This window comes from Simochromis diagramma, unplaced genomic scaffold (assembly GCF_900408965.1).
Source record: "Simochromis diagramma unplaced genomic scaffold, fSimDia1.1 OVJJ01000816.1, whole genome shotgun sequence".
NCBI classification, from domain to species: Eukaryota; Metazoa; Chordata; class Actinopteri; order Cichliformes; family Cichlidae; genus Simochromis; species Simochromis diagramma.
Genome location: NW_024386908.1, coordinates 17,640,332 through 17,664,956, shown reverse-complemented (window position 1 = coordinate 17,664,956; position 24,625 = coordinate 17,640,332). Strand labels below are relative to the sequence as shown.

At 41.3% G+C, this 24,625-nt stretch overlaps 1 protein-coding gene across 5 annotated transcripts in view; it reads left to right on the top strand.

The window, feature by feature from the left end:
* The window catches only part of plxnb2a.1 (plexin b2a, tandem duplicate 1), a 225,747-nt gene that overhangs the window by 48,327 nt on the left and 152,795 nt on the right, over positions 1 to 24,625 (top strand). For all 5 annotated transcript variants that reach the window (XM_040035794.1, XM_040035799.1, XM_040035798.1 and 2 more), the window contains one exon: positions 23,049 to 23,106. The gene's annotated coding sequence lies outside the window, so the exon portion shown is untranslated. The remainder of the gene's footprint in view (positions 1 to 23,048; positions 23,107 to 24,625) is intronic.

Sequence of the window (24,625 nt, the reverse complement as noted above, 5' to 3'; positions counted from 1 at the left end):
AAGGAGCTTTTCTTTTCAGATCTGTTGCTTTGGGATGTTAAGATGCATTTTATGTACATTTGTAAGCTGCTTCCACTTTAGTCTTTTCACTTGTCTGGATTTAGATCCAATCAGCTGAACTAATAGAATACTAAGAATGCTTTTGAATTCTGAGAAGCAAGCACTGCTGCAGTGGTCTGACTAATATCCCAGATATATTTGTCCACTGGCTCCTGCTGTACACTGAACTCTTATCCATTTCCTGCCCTAAAACCAAAATGAATGTGCAAAGTGCAGCTCTTCTGCGACTAAAGGTGCCAAATAATTTATGACTTTCGGGAGTTTCTCTAAAGTCCAGTGGATCTTTTTTTCCCCGTTCTTAGCTCAGCAACAGAAGGGCTTGAAATGGAAGCGTTGAAAGCCAAAAATCTTATCACAGAGACAGAGTAATGGTCGAGTCACTGGTATTGATCAACAACCCTATCAACTTCAGCAGATATATTGTGGTCATTTTTCTGCTATGGGCCCCAGTAGAAATCTTTGTTATTGACCTCCTAAAGTATAGATGACAGGCATTAATGAAATATGATGGGTCCCTGTCTCCATGTCTGTAAACTGCTCAGTCGTAAAATTAACATTTTGAACAAAGCACAGCTTGAGTAAGAGAAATTGAGCAACTTTTTTGAGCCAGACCCTTCAGTATTCCTGACTCGGTCCAAACACAGGCCTACAAAACCGCAAGAGTGATAATAAACCCTTTGTCATTATGCCACCCATTTCAGCTACTTAAATTTTGTCCGGACAAATTAGGATTTACCAGATGAAAAGATGAAACGGTCCTCAAGATGATAGTAAAGAAGCTTGATTTAAGAGCTCACAGTTACATAAGTGGACAGGTAGCACTCAAAAGAGAGATTTACACATATTAATATTTATCCTGCGTTTCCCTCGCTTGAGCCAGATTTCATAATATGCTCCAGACCTCAGCAGCTTCCTCAGTACTCCCAATAGATCAAGTTTGATTATTTGAGATTAAGGTAAAAAATAACCTCAAGAGACAGATTGACAGCCCTGAGAGATGGATTAAATAGCCTGGATATGAGCATCTTCCAGCAGTCTAATGAGTTTCTGAACGGCCAGAGGAAAGAGGAGGTCGTGGCGATGGAGAGGATTTAATAAGACCACCCACAGAGAAATGGGAAGAGATGAAGAGCAGGCGGGCAGAACTTTGTTTCACCTTCTGAACCTCATTATGGAAATATGCTACATTTCTGATTGCTTGGCTGCATTTGTGTTTGTCCCTGTGTGTGTCTCCAACTGATGACTGAGGCTGGAAAGAGATTAAGTCGTGAACAGTGCAGGGCCGGGTACTGTGGAGTAGAGCTTCTGTAACATATGTTGAATGTCAGGATTTTATAGCTTGATGAAAACAAATAAGTCTTCCACAGAGAGAAGGTGCAGAGGACATCCTTGTTTACATTTTTTTTTTTTTTTTCCAGTTATTTGTGGAAGTCGTTTAGGTTTTTGGCTGAAGCTGTAGGTCTCTTGTCTCGCAGCTTATAATGGTTCAGAGTTAAACTGGGATTGCTCTTAAGAAAATTTGTCTTGTTTAAGTCACTCCTGTAACCTTTAACCATAAAGAGAGTTCATGCAATGTTATGATCAGTAGCTGAGCTAAGGTGTGGACCTAACCACCATAAAGTTGCTGGGAACCCTTCACCACCAGTGTTGGTGTTGCACACACATACTTCTCGAACTGGAGATAAACCAGTAACTATTATTTTATTTGCAGGAGGTTCTTGCAGAACTATTTGTCAGGGGTGTATCATTTAACAGCATTTCATTTGTAAATTATCTTGTTAATGTTTTAAAAAGATTAGCTTCCACAGCCGTTCCAATCTTCAGTTGTGGATTATTTAAACGAGAGCCTTTGCTGTCACTTCTACATGAAGTCATGCGTGGATAAGCAAATAATGGCCAAAAAGATGTACTCTAGCCTGGGGAGATTTGCCAAAAAGAAGAATAATTAGCATGATATTAGTTTCTGTGACCATCCCAGTGCTGTTACAGAGCCTGGCTAGCTCTGTAAAAGCAACAGTCGTAACTGCAGAGGTGGCCTGTAGAGTCAAGACTGGTTACAAGCCAGCTAACACAAGGAGGTGCATCCATCTTAGTAACAAGCAATGAGTCAAAGAGTGCAGAACTATTGTTTACTGTTCAAATATTTAACCATCTATCCATTTTCTTCCACTTATCCAATTGAGTGGTTTGTCTGGGTCATGAAGTCTGGAGCCCATCCCAGCTGGGTACATCCTGGACGCCAGTCTGTCATACAGACATTCACCATCACATTCACACCTATGGTCAATGTGGGATCACCAGTTAACCTAACCCCATGCATGTTTTTAGCCAGTGGAAAGACGCACGAGTACCTGGCAGAAAATGCACTCCACATAGAAAGACTGAATTCAAACCCCATAAAGCAGGCAGACATTCACCTCTGCAGCCAATATTAAATGCAGTTGATATGCTCTGAATTTGCATTTCGTATTAGTTAGTGAATGTGAGCATACTGAGGCTTTTTGAACTAGGGAATTATGTACCTGTTGACACAGTAACTTTAAACTTATTATAGTGCTAATGTGAACCACCAGTTTTTGTTTTATACCTCCATAGCATGGTAATACTTTGTCTCATCTAAGTCCAGACAGACAACAAATGGGAACAAATAGAAGTTTATGAATATTCATGCACAGAAACTTGTGAGGAAGCCAAATAATCAAGTTTGAATATTTTTGATATTGTGATTTTTAATCAGTGAAAATAATATAATTATGCATTAATCTCCATTATATTATTCTTTAATCAGTTGGGGTTTTTTTTAATGTGGGGGGAAAGTCGTGACAGCAAATGTGCGTTGCAGGTTCCCAGAGCTAAAGCCGACTCTTTGAATGCGTCGTTTAGTTGAACTAATATTAAAATCAAACACTTTTTCTAAATAAAATAAAATAAAATAAAGAGAGAAACATCAATTCAGATATTTGGCATTCTTCCTCATCATTTTAACTCTGACCTTGTGAAATAGCTTTATGGGTAAAGTGAAAGTTTGTTGGTAATAATATTTCTTACTTGTAAAGCACTGACAGAATGATAACGACGAGTCTTCAGGCAGAGGCTCCTGCTTTATCGCAGGCACTCATGCAACCTTTGACCTCTGCCTCAGTAGTTGGACACTTCATTGTTTGATCTTGAGGTCATGGCCCTCGTGCGACCATGACAGATCCCTGAAAGCTTTTCGCTGCCACAGCTTTGTCTTCTAGATAACGCTCAGACGTGTACTCTTGTATAGACGAGTCGCTGTGCAAAGTCATGAATTTTGAAGTTGGACGTGCTGACAGATCTCTCCATGGTGCTCTCTGTCCACCAGAACAAAGCATGGAGTTAATTAATGCTTTGTTGCTCTTTTTTTTTTTTTTATTGCTTTGAAAAAGAGCCTGTTATCATACTGACGTTGTCTGAGTGTGTCTGGTTGTTATAAAGCCGTTGCTAATGCTTGTTTAGTTGTTAAATGAGTAAAGTAAGGTGTTCGGAGTGTTCCATATATAAAAGGTGCCGGTGTTGGTGCACAGTTGGCTCCTCCTCGCTGCTGTTTTAGACGCAACCACATTTAAATGGGTTTGAGGAGCAATCCTTAGAGTCTGACCAGCAGAGGTTGGGTTCTTGTCTGATCTGTGGGCTGCATCTTCCAATCATTGGTGAATTTCTTGGGGCAACTCCTTCCATATCCACCCTTCCCAGTAACTTTGTGGTGCTGTGTGGGTACCAGTTTTGTTTTTTGTTTTGTTTTTCTTTTCTTAGTGGAAGTTATTTTGAGTAAAGTGAACAGAGGTCCATGTGGCAGCAAAGTTGTGCACCAAGGTTTAGGGATTTGTGCTTTCAATAGGAACAAGTAGACCTGCCTATCAAAGAGACAAAAATAGTCAGTTTGGTGTTTTTGAGGCATACGCCACATCGGTATCTTACATCAGAATCAGTAATTTTGAATTGTTAGTTGAATCCTAGAAAGACTGAACACAAGAACAATGTTTACACTGTTGACTGGACTCTGTGTATTTAAACAACCTGAAATAAGACGCTGTTTTGTGAGGTTAAACTGCTGGATCAAAACTGTCCCAAAATCTACTCGTCTGCTAGGAGGTCCAGCAGTTAAGGATGTCATCTATTTCAGGCTTATTTAAAGTTTCTATCTTTAGTCTATTGTTGTGGTGGAGTTGTTTGGAAGCTGAGGTTTGCTCGGTTGTTTCCCAACCTCATTTCTTCATGTTGGGTTTTGGTGTTCTCTGCATGTCCACTCCCAAAGCAGAGTCCTGCCCCTGTACATGGGAAAAGGGGAAAGCCCCTTTGGAGCTCTCTGAGGAATACTGGCGTGCTGTGGTGTGACATAGCAGGAGGTAATTAAGAACAGACGTACTGCAGCACAAGGACAAATGACCTCTGCAAGTGATTCAGTGATTCTGTGCACTTTCCCATGCAAGCCTTCAATTTTTTTTTAAACAGGAAGCTGCTCATGGCTGTACGGTACTTTATCTTATCAGTACTAATGGAAATTCAGTGTGTGATTCTGTCTTGACCGTATTTTTCTAGGCCTTCTTCTCTTCACATTGTCCAGCAACTTGTAAACAAATACTTGGTTTAATGAAATGTTTTGTGGAAATTGAAAATAAGGCCAAGGATAAAATTGCTGCCAACATATTATGTCCCTCTAATCACGAATTCAAGTGTGTATTATATAAAAATTAGACTTTATTGTTCTCCAATTGCACCCAATGCGTTGATGAGTCCAACGTTATAACGGCCAATAAGATGATGACGAGACCCTAGAGCAATCAATCATAATGAGCCATAATTATTTAATATTTATATGAACCGATGGTGCAGCCAAAGGTTTTGAATATCAGTCTAGATATTGTTGATCTGCTACAGGTTGATACTAAGTGTGAAACTAATTTTTAAGGGGAATAAAAGACAGAATAGTGTAGTTGAAAATCTAAGTGTTTAAAATGATTTAATACCAGCTGATTTAGCTAAAGCTTTCAACAAAATGTAAGGAAATGGCTTCTTTTACTTTGTGTCCAAAAACATCTATGCTAGGGTCTGGCATAGATCAATTTTGCAGCAATGTCCTCATAGTTTCAAAGCGCCTTGTTGAGTTTTTGTCTCCCATGCAAACTATGAGCAACTGCTGTGATCTGCTAGTGACTAAAGCTAGCAAGGAGTTTTTCAGGAGCATTTTACAACCCTGTGCAAAAAGTTTCACCCAGCAACAACCAGCAACCAATTGGCAACTGGTTGAAGCATGTGCATATAGGCCTGTGAGATTTCAGAGCAATCTTCAGCAAGCTCTCGCCAATTATCGCGGAATACGCAATTTTTCTAGCAGCATGCACTGGTAAAATGCTGCCCCCTGATGGTTAGATTTTTGCATTGTTTCCCAGTCCTGTTAAATATCTGCATGAGCCAGAGCTTCACTCCTCATTAGGTCTCAGTGTTTGACAGGCCCTCTGCAAATTCTGGAAACAGCCCTCTGTGAATTAACTTTATGGGTGTAATACTCGAAAGCCAGCCAATAAAAACAGTAACGATACCGCAAATGTTTTCAGGCTGTCGTTAATACTAGCTCCCCATGCGTTTCTGGCTTTGCATATTTTAGTTATAACTTGAAACCATGTAAATTACCCTCAGGTTTGTATGCCACTGTGTTCTTAATGAATTTCTAAGCTATATTGGAAGATAATTTGTTAAGCTTCTTGGTTTTTGGATGCGAAAGTATGCCCAAAGTTTAAAAAGATCATTACCGAGTCTGGTCCAGATCTACCTCCGGTATGATTTTTTTTTTTTTTTTCCCCATTGAGAGTATTTAAAATGCCATAAGGATGTAAAGAAACCAACACAGAGCTGGTGTTTGCATTTCTGTCTTTGCCACGTTACAGCGCCTAACCTCTGCTGACTCATTTCTGCCCTCTGCTCGCTCTGTGTCTTTGTTCACTGCCTTTTCTGTCCGAGGATTATGGGATTTGCTCATTTCTCAGTGGACTTGATGTTACATAACTCGGTCAGAAGCTTTAAATTTGCACCATACGCTGAAATGCATCGGCGTACTCAGATCACTCTCCTGCTCGTTCCGGGATCAACATTTCTGCTTTCATGTCATGTATGAAAGAGAATCGTGTTTGCTTTTAGAAATCCTTTTCTTTTTTTCCCCCAGGCGATGTGACTGAGTCAATTTTAATGGTGCCCCCCTTTTTTTTTTTTTTTTTTTTTTTTGTGTTGCATGAAAGACAAAAAAGCCTTTGTTTTCCAATTGGCATGCAGCTGTTTACCAGTGGCTACCACAGAGGAGGACAGTTCAGGGGCGTGTTTTCATGCGTTCTTTAGCATCAAAGACGAGCAGTCCTTCCATGAGTTTACCATTGATCTGATGTGGATTGTTGGTGATCTCCTCTATGGAAAGCAACCACACAGAGCTTCTGTATTGATTTTGAAGCCTTTTGAGTTCTTTCTTTAAAGACTACGCCTGTGAAGAATTCACCCTTGACCTGTTCAGAAAGCAAAGAGCTCTATCTATCCCCTGTCGATTGTCTAACTCCTAAAACAACATCTGAATGTTTCTCCATTTGCCTCTAGTGCCTGTAGTGCTCTCGGTGAGGTAGAAAAAGGCTGATAAAGTTCAAAGGTCGAAGTAGAGGGCACGGTGGGGGTACGCGTTTCAACCAGAAGCCCTGGGTTAGCTACTCCGTGTGGGAGTACTAAGCACTGTTTTTAGACTTATTTCAGGTGTCATTCTGGGTTTTCTTTCGGATTATTACTTTTATGGACAGCCCTTGTTTTTATTTGTTTTGCCAGTAAAGTTTCTAACTCCAGCACCTTTAACCAGAGGGTGGAATTTAATGTTGCACTGAAGGGATTAAGTGCTGTCACTTTTAATAGATGTTAAATATAAGCCCCAGAGAGAACAGCACAGTTGTGTTGGCCTATGTGCTCAAACATTGGGTGAGGATGGGTGTTTACTTTCCATTTCACAGCCTATAACAGCAACAATGCACCAAATTATGGTTCTGCATCATTCACACACTGCAGAGAATGATGTCACCTATTTGTATACTGGGTGGAGTAAGTGAACAGGTAAAAGTAATGAGGCTAAAATAAGGTCCAAACCAAACAGAAAGCATGGCGCTGAGGGTGATCTCAGTTGCAATCATTAGGAACCTGCGAGGCAAGACAGAGGGCTAACCATACACCACGGCTGGCCAAAGCAGGATGGTTGTCACACGCCAAACCTACCTGGTTAGTTTTAGGAAATCACAATGATTTAGATTAAAATGGCAACAAGGGTAACCTCATGTTAGAAAGCAAAGTTCTCCAAACTGAACTATTTACTTCACTAATGTAAGTGTTATTTTTAAAAATCAACCACTGTTATCGTCTTTCTGGTGAGATCAAAGTTTGCCATCGTAACATTCAATGCAGTACTTTAATGATCTACCAAACATCAGAATTGCTCTTGTATTATGGTATACCTGCAGTGATGCATTTTTAGAGTTAGATTCTTGTATTCGGGCCATTACAGTGGAAGACGACGTAGCCAGTGTTTACGGGGCTGGAAAAGGCTCCTGCCAGTCCCTGAATTGTCTTGTAATTCTATCAGACTGACTTCGGAAAACTTGTAAATCCACCGTAAAACTTCAAGGTCGGAACGAAGCGTGTATTAATGTGTTGATAGGAGTCTGTAAACTCTGAGTGGGTGTCAAGGAGCAAATCTAATACTCAGGAAGTAAAATTCCGTTATCTGAGTTGCCAAGTTTTATTGATGACCTGATTCCATCCGTCCAATGGGGTCCTCAGAAGAGCACAATGTGCATTCATGAGGCTGGATGTTTTTTGTTTTTTTCCCCTTTCAGAGTTTGGTTTCAAGGCTGAACGATTATTTTTCTATCCTTGTTTTGTAGCTTGACCCCTGAGTGAATGTCTTCTGAATGGTAATTCAGAAGTCTGTTGATCCATGCTGTGGAATTTAGAGCAGTGGTTTTCCAAACTGTGGCTGCTACATTACAATATGTCAGATATTCTTCATCATTATTTTAGAGTGTGTGTGTGTGTGTGTGTGTGTGTGTGTGTGTGTGTGTGTGTGGGTCAGTTGCAGTGAAAGATGCTGACATGCAATCCTGTAATGACAAAGTATCTGTGTGTTTTTCACAATATGCTAACGTGATGTAAAAGCTTGTAATTAAGTTATTAAATTGTATTTCTGTAGCAGATTTAACACAAAGCTTTACACTAAAATAGAACAGAATACACAAATCCCTAGTTTACATCCAATAACACGATCACAGCTCCAGAAATCATCAGTTTCCAAATGATTTCCGAATTAGCTGAAAAAATACCAACAAAAGCAAACATTTTATCACTGTAATGGCAAATTCAGAGGACAAAACAAGATTATTTTTAATATCAAGTATAAAGTATACAAAAGAGTTCAAATATGATCCACAGTTGATCTGGACCTGTTGCCACTGGCTGCTGATAAACACATTACCAATATGGCCAAGCAAGCACGACTGGGAGGTGCCCTGGGCAGAAATACAACAATGGGACGCTTCTTTTAGTTATTAGTCATCTGCATGATGCTCCTGAAATATCCCAAAGATGATTGTAATTTGCTTTGCTGCTGAGCTTATTTAACCACTTACTTATTAAACTCATTTGACTCATGTGTAACACAAATTTCAATTTCTCTTCATCACACAATGTTGACCTTGTATATAGGTAAGAAGACTTTCTAAATAAAAACACTCCAAGATAACAGGGAATGGATAGAGTGGATACACTGCTGTATTATTATATAAACTACTATTTTAACTGTGTGTGCTGGAAAGCTGCTAACAAACAGAACAATCAGGGTTGTTGTGGTTAGATGTTTTGTTTCTGCATCAGTGTGAGGCTGCAGAATCTGAATATACTGAGGGTGACGGGCAGGTCAAAGGCTGATTGATCTTTTTCTGCTTTATTTGGTTTTATGAAATCAAATGTGTCCTTATAGCACAATGAACCAAGTGTGTCAATATCAGAATTGTGCAACAAATCAAACCAAAATGAAACAGAAACAGCATATCAGGTTTATTTGATTGATTATTAAAGTGAAAAATAAAATGAATCTTGATTCAAAAATAGTATGACAGTAAGAAGAAATCAAAAGCCACAGAACACTGATACATCTTAAGCCTGTGATGCTGTGTGTATCATATTTAATCCATTAGTTTTTGGGACGTCTACATCATCAGGGTGTTTTTTTTTATTTTCTTTTTTCCTAAAAAAAAATGAAATTGCACTAAAATGTTGGGTGGAGGAAAAACGATAGAAATGAACACATTAAGCAAATTTATAATTAATTTCCTTTAACAATGTCAGAAGGTTCACTTCATTTTCCAAAAATAATATGTGGCCATGATTTCATAGTTCAGGCTTTACAGGGTTGAGATCTATCTTAAAAGGGTCGATGGACCACGAGCATTTGATTCAGAGAGGAACGCTCTCCCAGCGTCTTCCTCACCCATTAACTTTAAAAGCAGTTGTTCTGAAATCTGAACCATTTGATTCGTGTTTCCTAATCTGGTCTGTGCTGTTTGAACTCTTAACCCGGTTTTAACGGATTTCCTCTTTCGGCTTCTTCGCCACAGCGGCGTGAGTGTCAGTGTCTTACATGAAAACACTTCTCACTACCATCTCGTAAACCTTCTGGACTCCACCCTCTCCAGCCTGCTTGCGCTCTCCTCTTCACCTCTCTTGTCTGTTGCTTTGGATGGTTGACCCCGGGTATTTAAACTCATCCACCTTCACTGCTTCAGCCTCCTGCAGCTTGGCTGTTACACCCACCTCCCTCTCATTCGCAGGCATGTATTCTGTCTCGTTTTCATTCCTTTCTTTTTTCCCTCTGCAACACCTTGAATCTCCGTCTGCGTGTGAAGCAGAGTTTAAATAAAATTGCTTCGCTTTGCCAGAAACTACTTTCGATTTGAGCCTTTGAGTGTTAAACTAACAGCTGCAGTCAAAGATGCCGCTAATGGAAAACAAATCAGAGATATTTCATGTGTTTCTGTTCTGGTTATTAAAACAACTTAGAAAACGCATCCATTACATCTTGTTAAAGTGACTCTGTGAATCAGTTCCCGTGGAGAAACTAGGTTAGCATTAATAATCTCAAACCCAAATGAATGTAATCCATCAAACGGAGTCATAACAGCCCTGAATGACTACAGAGTGTTTGGAAGTGATGCTGGATTTATTCCTACATTCATCTTTTCCTCCTGCCTCTCTGAGCATAAACTTTTGAGCGCCACACAAAATCAATAGCGCCTGCTGGAAAGTTCTCGACTCGGATAATTACATTTGTTTACTGCCCGTGCACTCCCCTCCATCTTCATGTGAACATGAGACGTTATGTGTGATAAACCAATAAAGCTCAGCGTTGTTGCATGCTGTTACCCGACGTGGCCGTAGCACAAGCTTTACTGAGGGCCTCGTGTTGTTTGGATGCAGGTGGTGAGAATGCAGGAAGAAGGCACAAGTACTCGTTTATAATTTTATGACTGGAGACATTGTAGTGATGGTGAGAAAGGACTTTGGGTTGAGTGATGATTGTGTAAAGCCTGAACACTGCTACACCCTGCTGAGGCTGACAGAAACCAGCATTAGACACAGTTGCAGTCATAGGTATCAGGAGCCTTTTACCACCTGCCAAAAAATGCTAAGAGCCATAAAACAGTGGAGCAGGAAATGCATTTAGCCATAAAGCTACAGTCAGCTGAGACAAACCAGGGCTGCAATCTTATGAATTCACCCTGTGTGCCATGTTTCCTCTAAACTGTGGTTCAAAATCAAGTGTGATGCGTGACGACTGTTTCAGTGTCGTTATCAGACACAAGCTAAGAGTGAACAAGTAAAACCAAAACACTGAGCTGAGGGAGGCTAAAACTCCCCTTGTACAGCCGAGGTAAGCTCAAGTGTTGGTGGTGATTGACATTAGGATAGTGCAAGAAAATGGTATATGGCCTGTATTTGTATAGCGCTTTACTTAGTCCCTATGGACCCCAAAGTGCTTTACACTACATTCAGTCATTCACCCAGTCACACACACATTCACACACGGGTGATGGCAAGCTACATTGTAACCACAGCTGCCCTGAGGCGCACTGGCAGAGGCGAGGCTGCCGGACACTGGCGCCACCGGGGCCCTCTGACCACCACCAGTAGGGTGAAGTGTCTTGCCCAAGGACACAACGACCGAGACTGTGTGAGCCGGGGCTCGCACCGGCAACCTTCCGATTACAAGACGAACTCCAACTCTTGAGCCACGATCATGTGACTGGACAAACTGTGTGTTTGTGTGTGTGAGTCTGTGAATTACAATCTGATGAGGCCAGCTTCCCTCCTGATGCTTTGTGTTTGTGCTCTGTCGCACAGAGTTCACGGAGGGGCCGGGATGGAGCAAACAGGCCTGCAATTATGGCCAACCTGCTGAGCAGCGGGGTGCTCGAGGACGCTAACCGTTCTCTATGAGAACCTGATGTTCTTCAGGCTTTGAAAAGTTTAAAACTTTCTCCTTTATTTAGGAAGTCAGATGAGTTCAACATATTTAAATCCAACTAAGGTAAAACTGATCCCCCTTACTTCTCCCACTGGGAAACTTACTGAGCTTGTTGGGAAACTTTCGGTTTTGGCTTGTTCTGCAGCGTCTTTTGGAAACATTTGTGGCCCAGCCATGAACTTTTAACTTATATTGTGAGGTGAAGACCCTACAATGATAAGGAAAAAAGGACACTTTTAACATACTTCCCCACCTCTAATAAACCTATTGCAGGCAAAAAAAAAGTATGATTAAATATTGCGTGTTTTTAATTCCTTAAGCAGTTTCAGATTTACTTGGATTGCACAGTTTTAACATAAAAGTCGAGTGAATCCAAGGTTGTTTTTTTTTATATACTATAACATAATCAAATAACGTCTGCAGGGCTCAAGGACTGTAAGTGTAAATGCAGTTGAATTACATCATGTTTTCATATCTCTTTAGGTGCATGTGAGATCTGGTTTAGTAAATGATTACAGTTTGAAACATTTCAGAGTCAGCCCAGACTTTCACAATCACCGCATCCCTCGCTGCCATTTGAGCTGTTGTTTATGGGAAACTAATTGGTTAGTTTAATTTAGGAGTTTCGTGTCCCTCGGAGCATTGCAGCAGAGATTCTGCTGATTGTAACACTGGGATGTAAAACCGACGGCCTCTGGCTGAGTCCACGCGGTCACAATATCCTTTCTCCTGATACGATCTGGTATCTACGTCGAATATCATCTGTATGCTCCCTCCATTTTTCTCCGTGTCCTCCTCTGCTCTGAGCTATTCGAACCCTCACAGCACAGAAAGTGTTGCTGCAGTGTGTGACTGGCCCTCCGTGTTATTCTGAAGACTTTAAAGGAGCCTCTACTGACTTTATTTGTCTTCATATGCTGTGTGTCAGCTCAGATTTTCCTGATGAAATCACATTTATGTGCGCTGGAAATCTGTTTGATTTCCAGCCCCATACTTGGCTTTAGTCTGTGGCAGGCTGGTTTTGTGAACCGAGCTGAGCTGCTGCACTCGGAGCTCTTCAAAGGCCTGCCATAAAACCTCCGGATCGTAATCGGATGCTGTTCAGACTTCACATTGTAATTATGTCTCAACAAATTCCTGTCTGCACACTCCTACAAAGGAAAGATGTGTGTTGGTTTGTTTGGGGTATTTTTTTTTTTTTTTTTTTTGGTGTACAGTTGATGTGTACACTCTTTGACGAGTGGGGAGGGGGCCTTATAAGCTGCATGTTATATCACATTAACATTGCGTTTGAGGCTGCTGATGTTTGTGTGCGATGCTGGTGTAATATTTGCACAGATGTTTGTGTGTGAGTGTGCACCAGCAGCTTATCTTTTCCATGCTCTTCTCACCAAGTTTCTTTGGTCTCAATTGGATGTGAAAGGAAATCCCATGTCTGCAAGGCTTCCACTACAGGCACAGACCTGTGTGTGTGTGTGTGTGTGTGTGTGTGTGTGTGTGTGTGTGTGTGTGTGTGTAGCCTTTACCATGCCACAGTGGATTAACCACACAGTTTGAGCAGTAACAGTGAGGCTGTGAAGGATTCGGAGAGAAAACAGTGTGAGCCAATGAGAGGCAAAAAGGAAGTGAAAGGGAGGTTAAGGCTGATGGATAAATGGTGTTTTTTCAAAAACACCGCCACTTTTTACACTAATCTCTTATTTAAAAACGCAAGAAGAGAACACACACACACAAGTTGTGAGCCGCAATACGTGTTAAAGATAAGGTGTTCCTTTCAGAAACACAAACAGAGGCTTTTTAGGACTAATAATAACCACTTTTTGTTCCCTCTCTAACAGCAGTTGGTAATTTGTTGTTAGAGGAACACACCACAGTAAATCTTAAAGGCACAAGTTACAAAACACCCGCAATGAAGGACTAAATATAAAATTGGCCAATAAGCTATGCTGGTATGAAGAGGGTCTCGCCCATTGTGGACCAAACCCGACATTCAGACTAACAGTGAAGAAGGCGGATCATGCTGCAGGGAATTCTATCAATGCTCTGCTTTGACAGATTGTAAAAACAACAGTCTGTCACTGTCAGAATATATAAAAATAGAGCACAGTTAACATCTTTGCATAACTTGATCGTGTGGGCGATCGTGGCTCAAGAGTTGGGAGTTCGCCTTGTAATCGGAAGGTTGTCGGTTCGAGCCCCGGCTTGGTCGTTGTGTCCTTGGGCAAGACACTTCACCCGTTGCCTACTGGTGGTGGTCAGAGGGCCCGGTGGCGCCAGTGTCCAGCAGCCTCGCCTCTGTCAGTGCGCCCCAGGGTGGCTGTGGTTACAATGTTGCTTGCCATTACCAGTGTGTGTGAATGACTGGATGTGTAAAGCGCTTTGGGGTACTTAGGCTAGTAAATACAGGCCATTTACCATTTCCATGTGCAGTGGTCTGAAACACAGAGAGACAAAAGCTGAAACTCTTGGGGACTTTTTATGCTTGAAAAGGGATTTAAAATGATTATAAGAACAGTGGCAATTAAGTTTCTGTAGTGGACTAAGCCAGTAATCGAAAATGGTTTCGGCTCTATATTGTTGGCTGTGGCTGTCACATTTCACAAAGACTTAAAGTGCAAGCTTTTGAGAGTCACCTTTTGAAGGGCTGAGGTGTCAAACTTACAGCCCATCAGAGGCTCCAGTCTGGGCCGCTGGACGGCTTTACAAAGTGAGAAAATTGCAGTGAAGTCATTAATAATTAAAGTTTTTCAATAAAGTGCACTACTATTTTATAAAAAAGTAAAAGACTTTCCGTGTTTAGTTTGAGTGTCCAGCATGTGAAAGGCGTGTGCCTTTAAAGAGCCACTGTTGCATTATATTGTGGGTGTAATGTCAGAATGAGAATGAGAAAATGTGGAAGAACTTAGATCTGCTCTTAAAATTACAGGTGTTTTTTTTTTATTTTTTTTTTTATATAACCTCTCTCAGCTGTACATTAAAGAGGTTGAGAAGAAGAAAAAGGTTGTACTTCTTGACACACGATGGTTTTATTGGTTCAACCCACTCAAAATCAAATTGGACTGTAGGTGGAGTTTAAAACTAAATGAGCTGAGACACGCTCTCTATGGGCGATCAGTAATTAAAGCACTGAAAAGTACTTTAGATATAAGTAGTGGCTGGTTAATGCATTGCTTGCAGGCAGTCAAGCGCAACTGCAGTTCCTCTCATGTCCACTTGAGGCTCTAAATGCTTGTCAGTCCCAATAGGTTATGTTAAAATGTCCAACTTTACGTCCAATTTACGTCCTGATATGAAATATGGTTAATTTCACCTTTCACGATGACTCTACAAGCAGTTGGTATTTTTATAACTCACTTGTTTAAGTGAGGCCTTAAGCTGTCTTTAATTGGGGATGTGGCTGCTGGTTACTAACTTGAGCCACTGTTCTGAGAAACCGTCCTACTTTGGCAAATCGTCCTACCCATATTATAATTTGATGGTGACTTCTGACTAAACCTAACCCTAATCCTCACCATAACCATAACAAATATTTACAATGGGTTCAAAACAATGAAGTAAATTAGGGTTTTGTGTTGTGCATATGCGCAGAAACAACAGGTTGGATGGTTTGTGAGGTAGGATAGATTTCCACAACACCATTGAAATCAACCTTTTAACCATGTTTAGGTTGTTATTTGCTCTTTTGAGCATTTTCAGTGTGATTTTATGTTTCCCTTTGTAAACTGGGGTTCCGGAGGGTGGTTGTCACTGACTGTGGCCTAAAGAACACCTGTGTCGCTTGTATAAAGGCAACTTGAGACGGGATGCACTTGAGAGCTTAAAAAAAAAAAAAGGAAAAAAAAAAAAGATCATTTCAGCACCATCTAGATTTTTGGGTGATTGCAAAAGCTGTCTGGACTGGTCTGAAATTAACCCATCTAACTAGTTTAGCAGCAGCTGAGTCGGTTATGTGTGGACATGATGGTGTTCAGACATTAGTAAGGCATACAGTGTATTTTCATCATGTTTCATCATTAATTGCGCAGCATGATGCTGTTCTTACCTCAACCTGGCAGCCGCTCGCCTCCTTCCTGCTGTTCAGCGAGGCAGCGCCTGCGTGTGAGTCATTGAAGGGGGAAGACGGCTCGGCTGCACAGCTTTGAGCTCGCTGTACCGCCCTGCTCTCATAGCTCGCATTTCTCGGATAAAAACCAGCTAGCAAAACTGATTTACAAGACTCCTCTCCACTCGGGGTGTGTGTGTGTGTGTGTGTGTGTGTGTTGATTTAGAAGACTTAAAGTATAATAAACTATCGTGACAATCTCTGCGAGGAAAAGCACATCAACCTGTAAATCACATCACAGCATTCAGCACTTGTTCTCCATCTGTCATGCAGCTGCAGCAGCAGTGTGTGTTTACAGTACACTCATGCAGGTTTCATTTTGCACATGTTGAACCTAAATCTCTTTGTCTTCCTTGTCCTCTTGTGGCTTTTTTGTTCAGCTTGTTTTTTTTATGTTTTCTCTGCACTTTCTGCGTCTCGTTGTGTGTATATGTTTACCTCACTCCTGTGTCTTGACACACTCATACTTATCTTCTCGCTTTTGCTGTCAGCACCAGTCATTTGATATGGTCTCAGTGTTATAGGGGAGGGAAATTCCAAGAAAGCAAGCGTTAACTCCCTTTATTGGATTTCCAGCCACCAGGGCCTTCCTTAATATCTATGCTATGAGTAACTTAACACCGAGCTGGAAAGTGTTCTTTACATTGGCACTGACTTTAAACTCAGAACCAGCAGTGATGTGAGTGTACATGGCAGAGGTTAACTGTGCTTTCAACCACTACAGGACATTCAACTTGACTTTTTTCTTTTGTTGACACATTTTCAAACACAAAATTTGTTCTGTTTTATCTTTGTTTTTGTCTCCACAAGCTTTAGAGGGAAATGGCTTCATCATTAAGTGCTAAAACCAGCCTCTGTGTCTACCTTCGGGAGCAAAGTTCCTCCTGAAACTATCAGTTAGAAATAGTTCTAGGTGTCGGCTGACAAAAATTAAAAACCATAACTACTATAATTAAATGTGGCCAGTCTCCTCTTCAGGGTCCCTTTCTTGTGCATGTTTGAACAGATTCGAACAGAACTGTTAGTTGGAGATCACTTGGTGACAGTCCTGTTCTTAGTCCTGTGTAGTTGGACAGTAGTTGGTGCAATCAAAGGGTGGAGGGTGTGGTGTTCAGTTTTTCATCATCTGCTTTTTGCAGATGATGTGGTTCTGTTGGCTTCATTGAGCCTTGCTTGCACTGTGACTGTCTGCAGCCAAATGTGAAGTGGTTATGCTGTGAATGAGCTCCAAGTCTGAGGCCTTTGTTCTCAGTTGAAATCGGCTGGAGTGCCCACTCCAGGTCGCTGGTGAACTTTTGCCCATGTGGAGGAGTTTAAGTATCTTTTGGTGTTATTTATGAGTCAGGGGAGAATGGAGTGGGATTGGTGCAACATCTACAGTGATGTGGATGCTGTGCCAGTCTGTTGTGATGAAGAGAGCTCAGCGTAAAAGGAAAGGTGTGGATTTACTGGTCAATCTACCCTCCAACCTTCATTTATGGTCACAAGCTTTGGGTAGTAACTGGAAGAATAAGACTGCAGATACAAGAGTGGAAAATTAAATGATGTCTTGATTAAGCCTTCTAGATATGAGGAGGAGTTGGGTTTTTCTGAGTCAGGCACTTGGAGTAGAACAGCTACCTCTCCCCATCAAAAGGAGAAAGTTTTAGAGGTTTGGGCAACTTGGATGCCTCGTGGGTGCCTCCTGTATGTCTCCTAAAGGATGAGTTTTGGGGGAGTCCTTCCAGGAGGAGGTCCCGGAGAAGATCAAGGCCATGCTAAGGAGATTACCTCCCTGCTGGCTTGGGAATGCCTCAGTGCCCCTCAGTAGAGCCAGAGGAGGTGGCCTGGAAGAGGAAAGTCTGTGATTCTCTTCTTAGAGTGCTGTGTGAATAATGAGTGATGGATGGATGGCAGAAAGAAAGTGGACAGATTTCCCGGGGAGCCAAATCTTGCTATTAGGAAAGGAATGGCCGAAAAAACTCCTTTAGTTGCCGTAGTAAACTTATGTGTCTGTGGTCTCTGTGAGCATTGGAAAAAGCATTTGCATGCTCCTGATTCTATTCATGATGGACCTTAGAGCTTTGGTCTTAAAAACTAAAAAATTCTCCCACTGAAAGTTGCTAACGACCACAAAACGACCTAGCTGTCATCACACGATCCTGTCGATAAAAGCCAGGTCAGTATGACACAGACTTGATGCTGAGGATTGCAGTGAGCAGAACTTACTGGGAGGATGTTGAAAAGTAACGGCTGTACTGAAAAAGGTGCATGTGAAGAGGAGTTTTGAGAGGATATGTGGTAAAATATGTTTTTTATTTATTTTAATGGGCTGATTTCTGGAACTTTTTTCATCACGCCTAGCATAATTGAGTTCAGATGGGGTTTGAGGAGGGAACTGTATCCAATTTTCTTGCTGTTCTCCATTGTCTATCTAACTTGATATTAAAGGCATATAAAGCAACACAACACCTTGAAATCTGTGCTGAAAATAGTGTGCAGACACCTCAAGCTGTTCTGTGGGGTTGGAAAGCCTGGGTATGATTTTTTTATAAGGTGCACTAAGAAAGTGGATGAGACAAGTGTTGCCTTAAATACAATAAAAACAGTAAAGAGGTAATCATGCTGTCAACCTGTCCTCTGTTACAGAGTGTTTAATAAAAGAAACTGTCAGTGTTACTGTCTCATTGTGACAGATTTTTTCTTTGATTCAATTCTAAGTGGAAAAACTCAACTTCCACATATGTGTCTGTGTCTTTTCAGAAAATACATAGCGGTGTATATAAGACCGTCCCACTATGGAGAACAAGCGAGACACAGAAACATGAACACCCACTCCCTTTGAATAATAGACTGCTTAAGTCTCAAGGATGCTGTGCTGCAGTACAGAAGGTTGTATTTACCCCGTGGTACATGCATGATCGATTGACAGAATGTTGAAGAAATGCAAAATATCCAGTTGATTAAAAAGTGAAAGTGTTAAGATTCTTTTTCTGCTGCCAAATAACTGAGCTCCTCGCCTCACCTGAAAGCTCTCTCCACATTTATAGAGAAACATAACTGACCGTTGGTTTTACACCAGTTATGCTGCCTCTAACATTGTTGAGCATGACAGGTTCCATGGTGGGTCAGTGATGGCCTGGAGAAGCATAACATTTGAGTGCACAGACTTCTACACAGTTTACAACAACGCTCTGACAGCCATCAGGTATCTGGGTGAAATCCTTGGACCCACTGTCAGACTGGTGCAGTGGGCCCTGGGTTCCTCCTAGTAGACGACAATGCCCTGACTCCTGTGGTGAGATTATGCAAGTAGTTCCTGGAGAATGAAGGCAGTGATACCACTGACTGGCCCTAATGCTCACCTGAACAAAATCCAATTGAACACCTCATCGACATTATGTTTTGATCCATCCAACGCTGCCAGGTTGCACCTCACACTGTCCAGGAGTCCAGTGATGGTCCTGATCCAAGAGGAGATCCCCCAGGACACCATTCGTTATTTCATTAGGAGCTTGCATGCAAGCATGTGGGATCGTACAAACTACTATTACTGTTTTGAGTTGCTGCAGTGACGTTTTGGCAAAATGCTCTGCTCTTTGGTTTTCAGGGTGGTTTTGAATTCAGCCCTCTGTAGGTTGATGATTTTCATTTCAGTCAAACGATGTGGCATTCTTTCATTCCTAACATGTAACCAAGTCCATATCAGTGCAGATATCCAGCATTATTGTATTCCTAGTAAGATCTGATGTGTTTACTATCTACTCATAAGTTGGGCAACAGTAGCTTCAGCTCTCATTGAGACTTGCGTCGGCTGTGGTGTCACTTTTGGCTTTTGAGGGAATCTGCTATCTAGTTCTTTCTTCTTTTTCTCAGTTCGTGGCCATAGATCAGGGCAGGGAAATGGGAGCTGTGACTTTTGACTTCTCCTTTCCCCTCTCATGAACAAAACCCCAATATGCTTTTCTCTAGTCTGCAAAGAGTCATGAAACCAGAGGCACCACATCACCTGCAAAATGCTAAATGCAACCTTGAGACTACAGAGTCAGACGCACGTCGGCTTTGACTTGAAATTCGTTCCATAATAAGTTATGAATCTGTAACAAAAGGAGCCCCCAGTGGAGTCCAGTATCCACCTGGAACTACTCTGACTTCTTGCTCACACTGCAGTTCAAATAAAAGCGATACAGGTAAACTGACGATAAGACAGAATTGGATTCAGGAACGCTTTGATTCAGCTTTCATTAAAGCGCGTGTTTTTTCAAATTTGATCAAAGCAGCTTTTTATTTCATGCATGAAATGGGGAAAAGGTCCAGATCACCTCCAACATCAGAGTCCTGAGAGCGTTAAAATTATCTCCTGTCATGCATTATGAATGGACTGAGGATCAAGCAATAGAAAATATTAACTGACAGCTTTCTTATCTTTTTAAGTCGCTTTTTTCTTTGTCATTTTCAACTAAATCTTGCATTTCCTTTCAAATAAAGTTTAATTTAGCTTCAGTTCTTTCCATTAAACAAATGTGATCACCAGCAGATATACTCCTAAAGAATCTGGCCTTTTTAGTCACCGTGCTCTAATGCAGAGGAGCAAAACGAAAAAGCAAAAGGAAAGAAAATTAATCAGTAACTATTTTCTCTTTTCCAGCTCATACGGTGTCAGGATTTTGCTTATTTGTCTTTTATGAAACCTTAAATTTAAATATCTTTAGCCTGAGACTAAAGGCCTGGTGGATTTTATAAGGTAGTAATTAGAAGATGAATCCATAATGAAAATAATCACTGGTTTGACCTCCAGTTAGAGTTAACAGAATCATTCGTTTATATTTCAGCACTCAGTGCTCCACGGAGAGAAGGAAATGTTTGTAGAAAGATAACCAAAGTTATTATAAAGTTATAAGTTTAGATGGAGAATTTCCAGCTGCAACGCCTGAACTGAGACGCACGCAAGCCGATTTCAGAAGGCCTCAAGATTTTCAATGACTCCTCACAAGATGAAGGATTAATAAGCAACGTATTTAACGAGGAATTCAGTCGTTAAACTGCCATCTTTCAGCTAAACAATGCAGCAAATTTGAGCAGGCCCTCTGGGTTTTTTCCTCCAGAACAAACAGCCAAGTCGGGCGTGTGAATGTTAGAGGAAATAACTTATCGCTGGGCTGCAGGTCAAACAGAGGCTAATCGTTTGACACTCGGCAGCTGGATGCATGTTTACCCAGCAGAGTTTGTATCGTGTGTATTTATAGGATCGGCACTAATCACCAGCAACAACTTCCCAGGGGTACACTCTGAGGAATATCAAAGCTAATACGAATTATCTTTTTTTATTTTTAAAAGAACTGAAAACAGACTTAACTGAAATCGTAGCCGTTAACCACTACTTTTTAAGACCTGTAGATATTATTAGATGTTACCATGTCTTTGACTTGTTGCTTTGATTCATTGAAGTCTTCACACGCATCCAAAATCTTCTTTCAGACGCCGCCTTAATCACAAGGAGTCGCCACACTGGGTAGCTCCGCATGTTTGATTTGGCAGATTGTTAAAAAGATGGACACCTGACAGGCACCTAAACTTCAGCGACACAGAGAAGCGTCACGTAATCCACTTCAAGGGAAGAGCCGATTATTGATGTCAGCATGTGCACACAAAACGTTTTACAGCATTTACAAATCATTCTCATCTCCAGGAATCAAACGGGCTGCAGCGTGGCTCGGTTGTTGGCGCTGCTGCCTCACAGCGAGAGGGAGAAAACCATATTTATTTATTTATGTGGTGCTTTTCCAAGGCAAAGCACTTTACAAAACTGATCTCAGATGGTGCAAAATCTTTTCAAAAAGGGGACAGCGGATGAAAGAATATAAAAGAACAAAATGTACAAAATACAGAAATGACATTTACACTCATTGGAGGTAAAATACTACAGAACTAAGAGTGGAGTAAGTCCACAGACTCGGCAGACCTCAGAGGAGCAGGTGGAGCGCTCCACAGCTCAGGTCTGGCAATAGGTTTTCTTTCTGAACCCAGGTGAACCTCTTCTGTGTGCTGTTTGCTCCAGGGGCGCTGCTTATTTCTGCCCATGGCACACCTCACAGAGCATATTCTAAATCTAAAGATTTTCATTTCATGGCTAAGTAGAGGTTTAAAAATCCTCTCTGATGCCTCACAGATATGCCACAGGTGTCCACACTGGGAGCTGGAGGAGGGGTAGCGTTCGAGGAATCACCGATTCATTGGGAGCTGCTTTGGGAGCTTCATGTCCTGCATAAAATCACTTGGTTAGATTCAGTGAAAGATTGCGGTTTCGGTTAAAATGTGCCGTTTTTATAACGTTTATGCTGCACACATTGTCAGAAACTGTGTTTATTGGCACTGACACCAAAAAGCTTGTGCAGAAGAGAACTTGAGAAAACTGAACTGTTTGTCCATAGAAGGAAAAACAGGTTCATCTTTATAACTCATAACTCTGATCAGTCAAATCTTTGCTTTCTGAAGGACAGATTATGAGATGGAGTCTTTCCGTGGACTTTAGTGTGTAGAGTTTCAGTTGTCTCGTCCATATTTTTCAGACATTTGGCTTATATGAACAACTCTGTTGCCTTTGAGCTTTTAAATTGAGCTAATGGTGCATTTAATGCATTTTCTATGAGATTCATGTTAAGCGTTTTTTAAAAGTTCCCTTTGTGTGAAGTGCGATGGAAATTCCTGCATGTTAAGAGCCGGGATCGGGGCGCCGTGTCATGAATGGCATGAAATCACTTTAATCAGGGGTAACTGTGAAGTACTGAAGACTGCGTTAATCTGAGCTTGGTCACCCTGCCAGGCTGTGGAGTTAAGTGTTCTGACTCGTGGCTGATTGGTAGTGTAGGTGGTTGATTAGTTTGGTCCAGATCACATGGACTACTAAAGTCTGATTGAGCTGAGTCACAAAAAAGTTGGAGGCTGACTGATTCCTGCATTAGGCGTAATTAGCATGTGTGTGTATATGAGCAGCGTTGGTGTGTGGGGGTGTCGTCTCCTCTGAAGTTTACTTCCTGGCTGCTTCTTTCTCCTGTTTTTCAGCTGTTTCTGAGCATAATTAACCTTCTATCAAATGGCGGCGTAAACCTCATCGCTTCAATTTTGTTAATTTGTGTGTTTCAAGTCGAACTCCGTGGGAGAGTTAATTAGCGAGTTCAGATTTAAAGCTACGAGTGATTCGCCAGGCCGCGTTCACACAGCAGCAACGTTTTTGAATGTTCAAACCATCGAACCCAAAAATATGCATTTATGTTTGAAGCTTTGATCAATAAGTTTACCAAGTATAACTACAACTAATAACAAACTCAACTCTGGTGTCTTTCGTAGGTGAGGAGAGAGAGGTTCTTCATGTCATCAGGGTTCAACAGGCTTCATCACTGAACAGGTAAGATTTGATCACCTCCACCCTAATCTTCCCTCTTTGCCTTCTAAGATCTCTAATCAGAGCTTCACTCAGGACCTGCTTTCAGCCACCTGACGATGTTATTTCAATGACGACCTCAGTGGTAGACTTGTGATTGAAGGAAAATATTGATTTTTTTTTTTTTGATGATTTGGTGGTCTGCCTGCTTGAGAACTCAACTGAACCCCACCTATTTGTTCATCCTGAGGGTGCTAGCAGTCTTTCATCTGATTGCTTCATGTAGGTCCTCACATTTTCTAAGATTTAAAACATCTGTATACCTCTGGGAGCACTGGGAGAAACATTTTAACATATTTTACTCTATTCAGAAGTGTTTGGATGCGAGCGTCAGTTTAATTCAAATCTTATTTAAACAGCTTGAGTTCACAGCAACAGTTGTTCCAAGGTGCTTAGATAAAGACCCTGCAATATTAGATGGGGAACCCCAACAATTAGGCGTTCCCCTTTGGACATGCACTTAGTGACAGTGGAGAGGAAAAACTCCCTTCAAGCAGGAAGGGAGCTCCTGCAGAAATAGGCTCAAGGAGGGGCAAACATCTTGGAGAACAAAAAAAAGGACAAAAAACAAACTACATGAAAGAGAAAACATGCACAGTGTCATGTAAATGCCACAAGGAGAAGTCCTCAGTGCATTGTGGGAAGTCCCACAGCAATCTGAGCCTAAAGCAGCATTAAACTGTAAACTTCCCTTCCAAGAACCTCCCTTCACTTCTGTTATACTTATCAGTACTTCTTATGTCCTGTTTTGGAAAGCAGTGGTAAAATCAGCTGCAGAAAGGGGTCACCATTTTAATATACAAATTCATTTTAAACCTAAGTTTAAAACTTTTATTTAAAGAAATCAAATTTTGGCTTTTGTAGCTTTTTAATATATCGGAGCAAACTATGACTCAGAACTGGTAAACGGATCAGTGATTGAGGGATTGTGAGACAGAAGATGAATCCCTGTGACTCTTATCTCCACCTGACCTTTTATGTGGTGCAAACAGCAGGTCAAACACTGGAGTTAACTCTGAATTAAGTTTCCTGTCAGCTGAACATTGATTTTGGCTGTTAGCTTTTTACACCGATGATAAAAAACATGACTGACAGGTCAGAGCACAGTCATTGATCCGGCTGTAGTGGGCTTCACTGACACTGATGAAGACACAAACCATGAAAACTTAAAGGTGAACAGATCTTGTTGAGCGTCCTGTTGTTTGTTCATTGCTTGAAAAACTGCTTAAACACAATGCTGTGATACATTCACCAGTTTGCACTGGCATACAGAGTTTAGGACCCAGATTACTCCCAGATTTAAGAGCATCTTAGTCCGACAAATATAAAAATAACGACGGCCGCTTGCATGTTCTGCAAAAAAATGTGCTTTGTCGTGTATCTGACGGACAAACACCAAACCAGTTCCACATCACTGAAGTTGCACCATTTTTACAAACTAATTCTGGTTCATCTGTTTCACTCAACAATCGGCCATGTGCGT